Source organism: Stigmatopora nigra, chromosome 20 (genome assembly GCF_051989575.1).
Source record: "Stigmatopora nigra isolate UIUO_SnigA chromosome 20, RoL_Snig_1.1, whole genome shotgun sequence".
NCBI lineage: Eukaryota > Metazoa > Chordata > Actinopteri > Syngnathiformes > Syngnathidae > Stigmatopora > Stigmatopora nigra.
The window spans coordinates 4457665-4470801 of NC_135527.1; the positions used below are offsets into that span (position 1 = coordinate 4457665).

A 13137-nucleotide genomic window follows, 5' to 3' on the forward strand; every position below is an offset into this window, starting at 1 on the left:
AATTCTGGATCTAAAGAATATTTCAGTGTAAAAATATAAATTGTTTATGACTTTGTCAAAAAGTCGGATTCCCTACAATATGCGAGTAGTCACAAACGTTGCTTAGATAGCCATCGGCTGCATTGGCATGTTCTTAAGCGTCCTTCCAGATCTGCATTCTTTGGGTAGAAGTCCAGTAAACGGTCCTTGGAACGAGGTCTCGGTGACTTGTTACGATCGCAAGTTCTCCTCAGAAAATGAAGAAGCTTTCATACAAAAATGGTTAAATACACACATATATAATAGGATTACAGAATGCTGTCCAACACTAAGGATAAGAATTTCTTTTCTCATATTTAGATGTACTTTTCAATTTTTTCACTTTCTTTTACCTGTCTTGTCCAGTTGTTTTTTTTAACTGATACTGCATTTTCTTTTTGTTGATAACCTGCTCCCTAGTATGTTTATGAAACTAGAATGCAATTAAACACTTGTTGTTGTTAATATTTGAAATAAATGACAAAACAAAAAATTGAAGCTTGGAACGAGAACTCGGTGACTTGATACGATCCCGAGTTCTCTCTATTTTGCTATGTCGAATTGTGATCTATGATGGGGTGATATGGAACATGAGGTACCTGTGAAAATATTTGTGTAAGGCATCCCTGGCTCGTTGGTCTAGTGGTATGATTCTCGCTTAGGGTGCGAGAGGTCCCGGGTCCAACTCCTGGACGAGCCCGAATTTTATCCAATTGTGATCTATTATGGGGGGTAATATGGCACATTGGCCACTTGAAAAAAAGTGTAAGCAAATGGGCACCCCTGGCTCACTAGTCTAGTGATATGATTCTCGCTTTGGGTGTAAGAGATCCTACTCACGGACGAGTCCTGGTTTTGTCAAATTATGATCTATGATGGCGTAATATGGGACAATAGCCAACTAAGGAAAAAAGTGTTACTGTATGGGCGCCCCTGGCTCGTCTGTCTAGTGCAGAGGTGGGAAAACCTTTCGGCCCGGGGGCCACATCGACTTTCAAACAGCACAAGATATGATACATATAAAAAACTGCATCCGTTAACAGGACATGTTAAACATAAACAGAAAAAAAGGACTGAATTATTAACGTACTCATCACTCATCATTCAAGTATAAAGTACAAAGTAAAGTAAAAAGGAATGTATTAAGAAATATTCAAATGTAATTTAAAAAAAAGAGAGGGGCTTTAAAACACGAAAAACTAATAAAAGTGGACAGAGCTATTGCCAGTGGCTTCCAGGTGACAGCGCCATCTTGGGGGCAAAATGGTATTATCTTCAGATGCGAGCTTACTGCGGCATTGAGCTAGTATGTCAATTTACCTGTATCTCAAGTCAATTCTTCCCATAAAAATGAACGAAATACAAATGTATCAGTTACATCCTGAAAAATTAAATAAAACAGGATGTTACAACAGAAAAACATCTTTACCATTCTAATTTTCCACCGACTCACAATCGGAAACCATCTGTTGTGCTCGTATCTCAAGGAAAAAAAAATTTCCGAATTTTCCTAGTATCTCAAATTTCTCAGGTCAGCACAAGATATGATACATATAAAAAAAAATGCATCCGTTAACAGAACATGTTAAAAATAAACAGAAAAAAGACTAACGTTTTAACATACTCATCCCTCATCATAAAAGTAAAAAGTATAAAGGCCAAACTAAAGTAAAAAGGAATGTATTACGAAATATTCAAATGTAATTTAAAAAAAATAGAGTAAAAACTAGAATACTTTATTTATATATTTTGGATACGAGAATGTTGAGCTAGAAAATTAATGGAGACACTGGTATTTGATTTGGTTAATCCAGGTATGACGTTTTGTGATTACAATTAAATTGGGTTTTTTGTGATGCTGGGGCTTGTATAACAACAATTAGAATGGTTATTTCCAAGTACTGGTGGTGCTTTGTTAATATAACCTATATGTACTGTCAATTTACAGCAATGTGATGGCTTATTGCAGCTTGGTTTTTGATCCCCTCCGCTAGCGGGAAGATGGTGTTTAAAAAGACGAAAGAATATATACAAAATGATCATTTAAATGTTTAGCAGAGAATGTCATCTATGTTTTTTATTATGCTCTAGATTGCCAAAGAATGTGTCGACTGCGGGGGAAGCGTTTCTGGTGCAGCGGCTGCTGATTAGATGGGAGTGAAACATGTGGGCCGCGGGGCAGACGATTTAACTGTGTTGGGCTTTCGGGAGCGTTCGGACCGTGTAAACGACTAAAATTTTGTGATCTCTTCCGTGAAGAGTGGAGGTCATAGTTAACGGCTAATTGCGTTTTCTGTTTGGACTTTTCAGAATAAGAACAATACATGGGCTGCAAGAAATGCAAGGTTATGCGAATGCTTTCGCATTGATATTTTGGGTTTTAAAATGAAATGCATTAAGAGGATAGAAAAAATCTGTTCAGTAAAAGGTTGATTTGGTAAAAAGCTTTGGATTTGGGAAATAGACCAAAATAGTCATTTTTGAGCAATAGTGGATTTCAAAGGGCTCTTAGTTAAAGGAAACTAGCTTTTGGAGGATAAAATAATATTTTAGTTTTGGGTTTTTGACAGGATGTGGTAGTACATTAATTCTGGGAAATTTTGGGAAATTGGGGACCCCATATCTAAAACAAGTTTGAGAATTCTAGTGGGGCCTTTCATGTTTTGAAACAAGTGACGCTTTAGGTAGATGGGTTGTCTATGAACAAAATGGGATGGGGGAAATTCGCTTACAAATTCGGCGTGTTATCTTGGTTCATAGAATTTGGAGTCAAGGCGACGTAATAAAGGCCATAGGCGTCATGTTGTATAAATTAGGCGTGGATGAATTTGTTTTACAAATGGGGGAGATTATTTTATCACCTGGGGGAAAAAAAAAAGTGGAAACAAAATTGGATGGCCGCATTAAAAGGTGATTGGCATGCTATTAAAGGGAATTGGGATTTTCCAAAAACATGATAGGGGGCCATTAGGTCATGGCGGCTGTGAAAATAAAAACCTTAGATGTGAAACTATTGCCACCTCAATTCGGGGAACAAACAGCTAAATTGATAGCATTTAAAAGGATATAACTTTGTGTGAAACTTGAAGGTAATTTTTTTTACAAACGGTTAAAATGCTAGAGTGGGGGTGTGTATATTAAAGGATCTACTAATGAATGCGGGGTGGATCCAGACTTTCCGGAATGTGGGGTATTCATGGCGTCCTCGAGAATTTGTGGATTTTCTCCGGGTACTCCAGTTTACTCCCACAAAATGAAATTATGGATGCTAGACTGGTTGAACACACTAAATTCTTCTTTTTATGAGTGTGAGCGTGAATGATAGTTTGTCTTTTTGTGTTTTTTGATTGGCAGACCACCGAGACATAATCTATCAATAAAAGATCAATAAAGAAAATAATTTGGGCTTGAGTCAAGGGAAGACCTATGTCTCGACAAGGGGGAGGTGGCCTTGCTACAATGGCACTACAAGGCTTAGGGTTTAAATCTATATGCATACCCACATGTCTATTTCAAAAAATACATATAGATTTTATTTTATTTTTATTAGATCATATGGATATCATTCCACGATATGGAATTCCAGAAACTATTTATAGTGATAATGGCTCCCATTTTGTTAAAATAATAGTTGTCTACCATCCACAATTGGCGGACCTTATATGAAGTCCTGTTTGGTAGACCTTACAAATTGTTATTATTCACCACACAATGACAATTGGATGATGAGGAAAAAAAAAAAAAACGCACACACCAAATTTAGACTATCAGAGGGAGATTTTGCTTCTCAACAGGAAACGGACGAAGCGACGGTGATTCTTGAAGACTGGATGCTGATAAGCAGCATAAAAGAAGAAACATCGGAGCAACGCAAAGTGGGAGGGTCCTTGTTACTAAAAGGGGACACGGATGCACCTTTCCCACAGTAAGAAGGTTGTCTAAATTGAAACGTTTCAAGAGGAAAACTCCCTAAACAAAGACAAAAAGTCATAATTGAAAACAATTATTGCTTTTGGGGCAATGAGATTAATGATGATTGTGATTCTATTCCTTTCCACAGTAGGGTTGTTTTCTCCAGTTGGAGAAAAAGGCGGAGGCGTTTCAATTGAGGATACACCTTCTTACGGGAGGGTAAACCGAGAAACATACACATTTACATTTAATTAACATTACCTACTAAATCAAATTTCCAAATTGAAAATATATATTTGGACTCGGCGACGTCCCGGTTGCCGTACAAGGTGTCAATCTATGGTGGGAAATATGTGTGGTACATTAACAGCAAAAAATTGAAGATTGGGAAAAGCCTTGTTGCAGAAATTGGTCAAGATTGGAAAGCTTGGACTGACATATTAACCTGTGAAATTTATTTCTGAAACAGGGATTTCCCAAACGGGGGATAATTGGGCGCTGTTAATGGAGTGTAAAGAGGACAAGCACTAGGTGGAGCTACTTTGGTAGAAGGGTGGTCTCAATTGAAACATTGAGGGGACGGGTAAAATAAACTTTCTGACTTAATAAAATACGGGAAACACCAATATTAATTGAAAAGATTATTGCTCAGCAAGCAATACCATAAAACTATAGGGAACTCTTTTATATTGGGTTTGACGTCTCCATATAGTTTCAATTGAGACTAAACCATCTTACAAAAGATTAGGATAACCTACCAGACAAGGGAAAAAAACGATGGGGTCAACAACTCCCTCAATCACCATTCTTTTGGGGAAAAGTGTTTTTACAAATGAAAAATAAAAAATGAAAAAAAAAAATATTGAAACAGTGTTTATCCTGTTACGCAGTAAATAGGAAGTCAATTTTTCCACTGTTTAATCATTTTACCTGCTTAAACCTTACAGGGCATGGTCTGAAGCTGGGGGCGATAAATGACGTGGTGTACCGGCGTTCTAAAACAAACTACACCCCTGATACCACGTTCTGGCCTATGGTGGCGGGGTGGTAGATAAATTATACGACTCCTGCCGAAACGCGGCAGGACTAGGTACTTTGGTCTCACTGCTCTTACCGGTGTCTGTTTTTCCATCCACAGTGGAGGAGATACAATTGGCGGCTCATAATTCGGCTGAAGGGTCGACCCTCCCGACATCGTCGAGAGGCATGGAGGGAAGGAGATCCAACATACATTGATGCGATTGGCATCCCCTGGGGCGTACCAGATGAGTATAAGCTGGCTAATCAGATCGCAGCAGGTTGGGAGTCTATCTTCCTTCTAATCACCCCAAACAAAAATGTGGATAGAATAAATTACTTACATTACAATGTTCAAAACTTGGAAATTATACTGAACAGGGATTTGTGGCCATGAAGGAACAACTGGCAGCTACCAGTCTGATGGCGTTCCAGAATCGCATAGCGGTGGATATGATCCTTGAAACAGGGGGCGTGTGTGCAATGTTTGGAAAACAATGTTGCACCTTCATACCGAACAACGCGTCACCCAGTGGATCTCTCACCAGGGCCATTACTGGCCTGCAAACACTGAACCGCAATATGCAAGAGCACTCTGGAGTAGATACGTCCGCATTGTCAGATTGGTGGGATAAGACCTTTGGAAAATCTAAAGATTTGGCTACATCCTTCGTGGTTACTATAGGCACAATTACCGCTATCCTAACATTGTGTGGGTGATGTAGTATCCCCTGTTTGCGCTCCTTGCTAAGCCGACTTATAACTACTGCAATTGCCCCTACAAATTCTAAAGTACATGAGTTGTATCTTATGGGACGGTTTGGGGAAAGCAGTGAGGTCCAGGAGTACGGTAAATCCGAGGACCAATTGGACGAATATAATTATGTTTTTTCTCTTTCAGACCAGCCATGGGAGTAAGGAGTAGGCGGATAAAATCGCAGTCACCGACATTTCCATTTAGTGATTACTAAGAAATGACTAATAACATACATATTATAAAAACGGGGGAATGTTGGGTTTATTCTGTTTTATTATTATAATAGTTATATTAATTCATTTCTTTATTAAATCATTCTCTTTCTTTTCTTTGTATTAATTCATTACTTTGTTAAATCATTCCCTTTCTGTTTTTCAAAAGTGTTGAGGTCACGCCAAGTCATCTTTAACCTAGACAGCCTGTTCCAGGATGGTTATACAAACAATCCACCCAATCTCGGTCCTTGAGATTTGGTGGGCCCTTGGTGACGAGGACAGGGCTATTCGGACAATAACAAGAATATTGTTATCGTTATGTAACCGTACACTTCGGGTTTTTCTGTATGTAACGATTATATGATTATGATTATATTATATTATATGATTCTTAGGTCAAGGAGGTTGTATAATTACTCTAATCTAAATGTTGTTAGGTCTAGTCCCTGTTTTTGTTATTAGTAAAATACCTTGATTGTTATTGTAGTCCCAGATGTTGTTTTTACTCATACGTGATGGAATGATCAACAACTCTGTAACTTGTGACCATAAGAATAGGACGAAAATGTCTATTCGAGGAGACGTTCGGAAGTTGTAAGGGACACTTGCTGTAATGCTCCCCTCCGGAGGCTTTTACCTGTTTGTATCCATTTCTATTTAATTAAATGTCAATATTTGAATAAGATGTCTTCCTGCAGTTATTGATAATTACGGACGAAGGTAATTATTAATGAACCTGACAATCAGTCATGAGGGTAAATGGGTGAGTTCTGCAGTACTGAATGACGTCTTGGGTGTAGCCACGTGCAAAGCTCTCCTTAACAATCATCATAGCCTTGGTCCTCTGACATGCAAATCCTGTAAAAATATAATATTAAAATATAACATTTTAATCACATAAATATATATTCAACAATGTACACAATTCTTTCTGGAAAAAAAAAAATATATATATATATATACATATATATGTGTGTAGCAACACAGTTGGTAAATAATACATATTTTTCACAATTAAAGTTGGCAGCAATGTCAGGAACTCAAAGTGCTTTGTTCTCACAACAGGTATAATGCATGAATTATCAAAACTAAATAACAAATGGGGCTTTTCCCAAGGCCGTTATGGTTGACACGGTGCCATAAATGCTGATTCATTGTTAATAATAATAAATTACATTAGCTGTCAGTGGATCCGGAAGCATAACTTTTGAAGAATATGACATATTTTAACCATATAATCTAATGAAGAACATGATGTGTTTAACTCATTCATTTTGTTATAGCTGCATCAGTTCTATATTGCTCTTGTACGATTATCAAACGAAGATATATTTATCTTATTCATTTTATTATAGCTGCCTCAGTTCTATATTGCTGTTGTACGATTATCAAATGAAGATAAATTTAGCTTATTGATTTTAGTATAGCCGATTCATTTTGCGTTACTATTGTATTATTGAGCACTCATTTTAAGTTAGTATCACACAGACTGCTCTGTATAGATCAATTTGTTAGGAATAAACCATCTGTGGATCCACTCGTTCTGGCCTGGTCTGTCTCTTCCGATGGTGAACACGCTCCTTTGTTAGACGGGATAAGACAGAGTTAAGGAATTGGATTCAGGTGCTAAAATCTTAGCTGTGAACGTTGTTACCACCAAATCCGAGAAGTGGTCCGCAGCTGTGAAAGCAATGCTGTGCTCAGCAAGAAAATGGCAGAAGAGAATTTATGCATTTGTCGTCTTGTGGGATGCTGCAGGATTTGCGGTAGAGACGAAGTGCTTGGTTAATGGGACATGTGAATTGTTTTTTTTTTCCACATTCTCCACGTGTCCGGCAGTTTTAAAGTGGCTCTTCAGATCGTAAAATACACTCGCAGTAACTTTCACGTCTTTATTCAATAAAGACGTGAAAGTTGCTGTGAGTGGTTTTTACGATTTTTTTTCTCATTCTGTGTCCCTTGCAATATTATTGCAAGGGACACAGAATGAGAAAAAAAAATGAGAATGAGAATTGAGTGCCTCTTAACGATGCTTTAATCCAGCCAGCATATCACCTTGAAGTAACTCCCATTCTTTCTGGTGTTGACCCGATCCTTGAGTTCTTCGTTTCTTACTAGGTGGCTCCTCCATGCTTGCTTCCACGATATTTACTCTATGTATATCTACGCATGCGCATGTCATCCTTTATCAATATTGCCGTACGCACCGCAAAAAAAATACATACGATTGAGAATAATATTTGCTGGTATACCGTGACAATAGTAACGATCTATGACAGTTGCATCGTTGGCTACCAGCCTACGAGAATATCTCGATTTTAGCCATAATGGTCTGGTTGGAATCGGTTTTCATAAATATGGCAATTTTTTTAAATATTTTTTCCCGTACAAAAGTCGGTGTATGGCTTATATGATTTGAAATGGTAAAAACACGTATTAAATACGTATGAAACGTACAAGTTGACAGGTATTCATATATTCAGATTATATAAATAGTTGTTTTTTCACTTGCACTGTCACATTGGTTTAGCTCAGTGGTTACTTCATCTAGAAACAATACTTGCATAGCATTCGCTTCTACTCAATCCCGGACTGGGATCGAATCACGGGCGCCGTCCAATGTTTTTCTACTTATTTTCATTTTATCACAAAATCTTATTTCAAAATTCACATAGATGTTATTATAACATTTTATTTTAATTTTGACCCTTAGAATTGCGTGCGAGGTGAATTTGGTTGACAGTTTTGAACAAAATAGGAAGACATACACAGTAGATTTGAGTATAATAGCACTTGAAGTTAAATGTTCACAGTAGATTGTTACAAATCCATGTGAGTACATGTTGATTATTCATTAAATATTGATTACATTAAGAACTAAGGGTAAGAAATACGCCTATAATCACTTGATTTAATTGACTCTACAGTGACTCTTATAGATTGTTATATAGTAAATAAATGTTGACTTTCAGTTGGAAAAGCTGTATGTATGGAAATCAAGGCTCTGCAAAAACAAATAACTCAGCCAATAGTTATAAAAGCTTTCTTGTCATTTTGAACCGGAGACGCGATTGTATAAGATTGGTATAAAATGTCAATATTTGCAAGGAAGTAGCACTCAAGTGCAGTCAGGGGTTACTTCATCTAAAATCAACTTTCTAAGAATGCACCTCTACTCCATCTCTGACTGGGATTGAACCGTGGGTGCTGTCCACTGCCTTTTCTCATTTTTGTTACAAAAAATCATGTAATGCCTGCCCCCGTTTTTTACAGAGGGAATTACTCATCTAGTCTTCTAAACAAAAAGAACCAAACTGCAAATTGACTCATGGCTTACTAGTAAATGATTCCAATTAGAGCATTTCTTTATTAGGCCTCTTGCCCTTTTTGCTTGAAACGGACCAAAGTAATCAACGGCAACTCTTGAGAACGAGAGACCATCGGACATTACCCTGCAGCAAGGTAAATCAGGCATAAGGTGTTTGCCGGTGGTTCCATAAAGCCTGCGATTGGGTGGCCACCGATTTAGAGTATTCCCTGTCTAACGGATCTGGCAAAAATACATATTTTTTTGTGAAATGTTAATACATTTTTATTAACTAGTCTTTTCTGTTTTTTAAATTGTATTACCTTTTTTAATAAAGAGAGGAAAGGTATAAGAAATGAGAATAAAATAAAACAATTTACTCACCAATGAAATGAAAAGAATAAATCTCCCCTTCATCTCATCTCATTTTCTGAACCGCAATGTATCCACATTAGGGTCGCGGAACGTGCTGGAGCCTATCGCAGCTGAACAGGCACGTCCCACCGGAAGGGGGCCACGGGGCCAACCTCGGAGAGGCTGGGGAGACTATGTCTTCCCGCTGGCCCGGGAACGCCTTGGGATTTACCCGGAAAAACTGTATGAAGTGGCTGGGGAAAGGGAAGTCTGGGTTTCCGTGCTGAAGCTGCTGTACCCGCGACCCGACTTGGGATAAGAGGAAGACAAAATGAGATGAGAGATGAGCATGTTTTTTTTTTCATGTGGACAAATAGAACGGCAACATCGGCATACATTTTTCAGGTGACAATCCAAGCACAAGAGTTTGGCAGATCATTTATGTCAAGACTGAAAAGCAGTGGACCTAGCACTGAGTTGCAGTACCCCCTAAAATTGTCTTTCTGTTGGTCTGATTCAATCCAATTTAGCATGCTTGGTGAGAAATTAAAATTTGACAGTTTAGTTTGCAATATCTGGTGGTTAATGGTGTCAAATGCCCTTTTGAGATCAATAAAAACTGCACCAATGACCCTGTCTTCATCTAATTTTTGATTGTTTTCTAAAAGGAAGCAAACCGAAGGTTGACTATAACTGATATTTTACCATGATTTTGTCAAAAAAGGGGCACCTTGAACCCAATCTGTTTTAGATTTATCATAAAAGAGTATTTCTTTATGGCAAGTGATAGGTTCACCAATAGGCATTCACAAATGCACACTTGAATAAAACAGGCATCTGACTCATAACCGATGTCTTGCAAGAGAGAATCGACAACACTGTCAGAAGTCCTCCGGATCTTCCTAAGAGAGCTTGATGTGAACCACACTTTCAGAAGCCGATGTTCATCAAAACAATTGAAAGTCCTCTGTATCTTCCCAAGAGATCTCGGTGTGAACAATAGCTCTGAGAAGTCCAGCTGCAAAGAGGAGTGACCTTCAATTTGTTTCGGTTAACTTGGGAGCGAGCATTATTATTCTAAGAGCTGTATTAAAATGACTTTTTAATGTCAATAACTCTATATATTCTATCTTTACCAGCCCTTGCTTACTTGCATATCTGGCCTGAAAAAGAAGAACAAAATAATTCTCGTTCAACTCATTTTCATAATTTGCATAATCCTGGACATCAAGCCATTTAAAACAGCCATTGATTTCACCTCGGTGAAGGACGTGTTGTAGAGTGCAACATTATCAAACATTGCATATGCCCCCTGCTCCAACAAAAGCACATCGACCATCAGAAGCATATCAACTGCTTTGCAGTCCTGGAAAGTCATGAGACTGGTGGCTGCCAGCTGATTTTTCATTGCAAATCCAATTTCTTTGTTGTTTTTTTTTGACATTGTAATGGTTGTTGTTCACCCTATTCATATTTTTATTTGGCATAACCCAAAAAAATAAACTTCTGCTACGATTTGGCAAACAAACCCGTAAGTCAGAACACCATCCCTCGATGAGGCTCAACGTCATCGAGAGAGGCCAGCTGCCGCACCGAAATTCTGAGCCGCCAATTGTATCTCCTCCACTCTAAAACATACTGATTAAACAGTGAAACCAAAACACATAGTCCTATTTCTTTTATGACAGGAATTATATAATGTATTTGAACAATTTCACCACCATAAGCCAAAACGTGCAATCAGTGGCGCAATTTGTCTTGGACAATGGGCACACAATGTCTCATCTACCGCACCAGATTCAGACCATGCCCTTTAAGGTTCAAACAGGTAGGTAGCACAAAAATTGGCTTGTCATTCACTGATTGCGTAACAGGATGGACAATGCTTCAATATTTTTCCTTTTCTTTACAAGCAGGACACTTTTTTTTTGTAAAAACACTTTCCCCAAAGAATGGTGATTGAGGGAGTTGCTGTTATATCCGATCGTATTTAGCCTCGTCTGGTCATTTTTTAACCCTTTGTAAGGTTTAGTCTCAATTGAAACACTTACACATTTGGACACATATGGAGACAATAAAACCAATATAAAAGAGTTCCCTATGGTTTATGGCATTGCTCTCTGCAATATTATTTCCAATCAATATTGGAGTGGTAGCCGTTTTAATTTATTCATCAGAAAGTTGTTCTCACCTGTCTCCCCAAACATTTCAACTGAGAAAACCTTTTTACAGTGCAAAAGGTGGATCCACATACCCCTCTCGGCTATGATCATGTCTAATGGTTGGTCAGCAACAAGTTGGACGTTCCCCCTTTGGGTCGGCTAATGCTTCTTCTATATACTTCAGGTTGAGCCCCCAGTCTCCTGGCACCACCGTTGGTCAAGTCAGTTTCCTGTTGAGAAGCACAGTCTCCTTCTGCTATTTAGTATATTTCTGCTTTTTATGTAGTTAATGAGATTAGCCTCATCATCCAGTTCCAATCGTGCAGTGAATATCGACATTTTGTATGCTCTACCAATATTTTCATATGTTATGGTTAAACCTGTAATGTACGCACAGTGATGTCATAGCAAAATATGGAACCTTTTGCCAATCCCATCAATTATTTTGTTTACACAATTTGGGTGCTGTTATCACTATAAGTCAATGGTTCTTTGGAATTTCGTATCGTGCACTGATATGCTGAGCACAGGTTATGAATGCTGTGCAAAAATTTCCACAAACAACTTGAACCCATAAGTTGTGTAGTGGTACCGTACCAAGGCCACCATCGCCCCTGTCGAGAGATAGGACTTCCCATGACTCAATATGGCAGCTCACCCAAGTAAGCTGATATACAATTGTTTTTTTCTTCTCAGTGCTCCCAAATTCCCCATTTCAGAGATTATTTGTTCCTTCACGTCAAGTTTCACATTTGGAATACTGCTGCTGGATTCTCATCAAAAAATTCATTTGATATTTTTTGCAATAATTTATCCCTGCATCCCTGAAAAGGGCTTATTGGCATTTTCAGAAATCGATTTCAAATTTCCAAATCCTCTTCCACCTTGATTTCTGACCGATTGATTATATCTTGTGTGAAATATGAATTGTATTCTTATATTTAATCTTGCACCCTTTTCACTATTATGTATTAAAAGTTACTAGAATAGAATTTAATTTAAATCTATTGGTTAAAATGTGCACTGCACCTTTTTTTACTCCAGCTCCTTCATTTGTTTTAACGCCTCCCATTTTTATGGGTCTTATCTCTAATAAAACCACAATTGAAGCAGCTTTTCGGCGGGAAATAGGTTTGAGGAGGTGGACAGTAGTCACACTCTCGGGCCTCTGAATTGTTGACTCCCCCGCCTCTGCAGACGCGGCCCTAACGTTCATTCTATCTGCCTCAGTGTGTGTTCCTGTGTTTGAAGTGTTGGCCAGTAGCCCCAACAGGGGTGTGTGTGCAAAATGTTTGGAGAACAATGTTGCACCTTCATACCGAACAACACGTCACCCGATGGGTCCCTCACCAGGGCCATTAGTGGCCTGCAGGCCCTAAACCACAATATGAAAAA

General features: G+C 38.3%; 1 non-coding gene across 1 annotated transcript; it reads left to right on the plus strand.

The window, feature by feature from the left end:
* Positions 1-646: 646 nt before the first annotated feature.
* On the plus strand, positions 647-718 carry trnap-agg (transfer RNA proline (anticodon AGG)). Its single transcript has one exon. It is a non-coding gene; the product is annotated as a tRNA-Pro (tRNA).
* Positions 719-13137: the final 12419 nt, after the last annotated feature.